General features: G+C 49.3%; 1 protein-coding gene across 1 annotated transcript in view; it reads right to left on the bottom strand.

The window, feature by feature from the left end:
• Dapk1 (death associated protein kinase 1) overlaps positions 1-3,437 on the bottom strand; it is a 155,794-nt gene that overhangs the window by 111,533 nt on the left and 40,824 nt on the right. The window lies entirely within an intron of this gene.

The raw sequence follows: 3,437 nt of genomic DNA, 5'->3' as shown, positions 1-3,437 counted from the left end.
TCTCTGTTTAACAGTCCTAGGTGTCCTAGAACTAGCTCTTGTAGAAGACCAGGCTGACCTTGAACTCACAAAGATCCTCCTGCCTCTGCCTCCCAAGTGGTGGGATTAAAGATGTGTACCACCACTGTTTAGGGAGTTATGCATTTTAAAGTGGTTAAAAAATGGTGCGTTTCATTGCAGATAAACAAGTGTTGATTTTTCTTCCTGCACTAGGCAGAGATGTCACCATGCTGGTGTATGCCAGGTGCTCCAGGAAATGAGTCTGCAGGCTGTGAGGATCACCCACCCTATTTTAGAGATGTTTCCCTGTCATGGGTGGGGACCAGTACATTTCTCTTCCTGTAAAATCCCTCTGTTCTTTTGTGGGATATTTGGTGAGGTTTGGAAATCCTTCCCTGTTCCTTTGTGGAATATTGAGGTTCGGAAGGAAAGCCCAGTCCAGGGAGTCACGAGAGCTGTTGTGTTCTGAACAACAGGGGTTGAAAAACCACACTCAACAGAGAGATCCCTGTGCGGCAGCATCACCTTCCTGCTGGCTGTCCTGGGCAGGCTCCAGGCTACCTCCCTGGCCTTTAGAAGGGAGAACCGCAGTGAAGGTCAGGCATGCCCTGCACAGTATCACATCTCCCAGACTAGCAGACTGAAAGCTGAGCTGGCCAGGCAAGACTCCTCCATGTTGCCTCAGAATTTGATCTTGGGTATCACAGGACCTCCTCGCCCTCGAAGGCCCACGGCTTAGTGGTAGCAGAGATTACCCAGAGTGCAGTTGCTCATCTAGATCCCAGCTGCGATGTCCCCCAGTCATCTGAGCTTGCATCTGAGGCAGGCTAGTCACTCCATCTATCAGCCAGGCTCGCTTCTCAAAGAAGACAGGAGACTGAAATGTTTATCTGCAGAGCACCCTCTTCTCGGCTCTACAGACACACTGGTTTGGTTACAGCTTCTCCGTGTCACCCTATCAGGACCCACTCTGCCCTGAAGGAGGTCATGGTGCTCACTGCTCTCTGATGCCTGATTGCTAAGCCCCAGGCTCTGCCAAGGGCCTCAGATCGGGCCTCCAAGCTCCCCTTCCTGTTTTATCTGCAGTTCTGGGAGGTTTTGCTCCTGTCCTGTCATTTCTCACCAATGGCCTGAGCATGAAGGGCGACCTCCCCCTTTCCTTGCTGTCTCCATAACAGGATGTCAGGCTTTGTATTCATCCATTAACCACACAGGCAAACCACAAGACCTAAATTAACAAGATGAGACGTCTTAATTGGTTTTCCACCATGATAACAGGATACCCAAGACTAGGTAATTTATGAAGAAAACAGAACGATGCGTTGGCTTCATGGTCCTGGAGGCTGACAGTGCCAGCATCCACCTGGGGATCATGTGTTGCTGCAGACATAGAAGGAAAATGGAAGGCATGTGTGGAGAGGAGAGATAGGGTCTGACGCCTGAGATACCTAACACACTCCTGTAAGAAAATTATCGAGCCATTCAGGAGTTTTAATGAGGTCACACCATACCCATGATGTCACCATGGGTAAGAAATAAGATCCAGGGATTGTCACCACAGCCTCCTGGTACAACAGGAGTGACAGAGAGGAAGGGCTGCTAAGGCAACTGGGGGTTCAACACCCACTCCTGGGTTAGCCCCCATCCTCAGTGTTGGGGTCTGTGTGCAAAAGAAACAAAATCACGTGTTCTCAAAAATGCTCCCAGAATGAATCATGGGAAATGCCTGCTCAAGAGAAGAAGAGTGAAATGATAATTAATTGAATTAAATAAACTCAAACCAACCACCTGCACAAGAAGTAAATTCACACACTGGGGTGACTTCCCGAAGGTACGTTCTTCACAGTCTCCTGTAGAGCCTCAACTTTGTTGGCAGCTCCCCCAAAACAGACCCAGGTAGAGTCTGAAACATGCATGCACTGGTAACCCAGGCTGGGAAAGCCCAGCAGACCCAGACACCAGGCCATTCCCGCATGACTACCAAGAATAAAGTCGACACTCTGCTCCTCAAGAAGGCAGTCAAAGATGAGGAAGCCTGGCTCAGAGGCTACGCTGTCCTGCTGGTCTCCAGAGCGAGGTGGTAACCCTGAGTCTGCGTGTGCAAACGCATATGTGTGTGCTCTCAAGAGTGCCCTATGAATGGAAGACAGAACAACCTTGGGCTTCTTTCCACAGGCACCATCCACCCTTTTTCCTTCTTAAGACAGTGTCTGTCACCGACCTGAAATTTGCCAAGTAAGCTGTGCTGGCTGGTCAATAAACCCCAGAAATCATGTTTCCGCCATGCTGGAATTACAAGGCCACTGGGTTACTAGCCTCAGGCTGTCTTCATGCTCTTCCAACTTAACCCACTGGGCTGTCTTCCCAAACTTCTGAATACTTTTTAAGATTAGTTACTGTTAGAAAAATCAAAGAAGTAATTTCAGCCTTAGGTATGACTTTAAAGAAAAGTGGGGGGGGGGAATAGTGTAAATCAATTCCACTTTTCAATCACCAATATCTTCTATTGATCATGTTACTGAGCTTATATTTTGCAGAACAAACATAATAAGAAAAATGTAGCTCAGATGATGGTGAGCGGGAAGCAGAAAGAGAGAAGATGAAGGAAGAGAGGGCGTGAAGATGGGGATACTCTCTCCTCATTCTCGTCTGAAACCAATCTCCCTCTGTCTCTCTATTAACCTTGTCGCAGTGTGTGTGTGTGTGTGTGTGTGTGTGTGTGTGTGTGTGTGTGTGTTGTCATGTCAGAAGCTTTTATTTGGGAGCGTTTCTGACCTCCCAGGGCTGGTCTATGCTGAGACAGCCATTACCCCATGTGCCAACATATCTTTCACACACACACACACACACACACACACACACACACACACGTGCCCCACACACTCTCCCCGCCTCCTGTAAACTGGTTCTCACACTCCAGGCCACAGTCCCCCGCCCAGTCATCCAAGGGTAAAGTATCCCTCAGCTCCATGCCCCAATGCCCGCTGAAATCACTCAGCCTAGCCCGTCGTAAGCCTGATTCACTTCCTAGCCTCTTCCTTTCTAGAAAACCACAACAGAGGCTGCTGTCCATGTGTGACCTGACTCACACTGCCTCCTGATCCTCCCTGTGTGACACAGAGGGCCCTGTTCTGTTGGCAACTGTGAGCACTCTTTCTACTGGCAGAGAGGACTCCTGACTGCTGGCCTCACTGTACCTGAATTAAAAACAAAAGCCACAGAAAGGCAGTTTGCCTCCAGCACATCCAGTCTCTCAGCCTCCTTACTGAAGCACTGCATCATGACAGGAGAGCAAACATCTGCTACCTGTGTGCTGCAGGAGATGCATTCCTGCCAAGTGGCTGTGTGCTCTGCAACAGAAGCAGTCACCTCAAGAAGCTGTGTGTCGCAGGAGATGCACTCATCTAAAATTGCTGTGTGCTGCAGGAGATGCATGC

The sequence above is a fragment of the Microtus ochrogaster genome, chromosome 16, assembly GCF_000317375.1.
Source record: "Microtus ochrogaster isolate Prairie Vole_2 chromosome 16, MicOch1.0, whole genome shotgun sequence".
In the NCBI taxonomy this organism is placed as follows: domain Eukaryota; kingdom Metazoa; phylum Chordata; class Mammalia; order Rodentia; family Cricetidae; genus Microtus; species Microtus ochrogaster.
The sequence above is the reverse complement of the archived record's forward strand: the minus strand, read 5'-3'. Positions and strand labels throughout refer to the sequence as shown.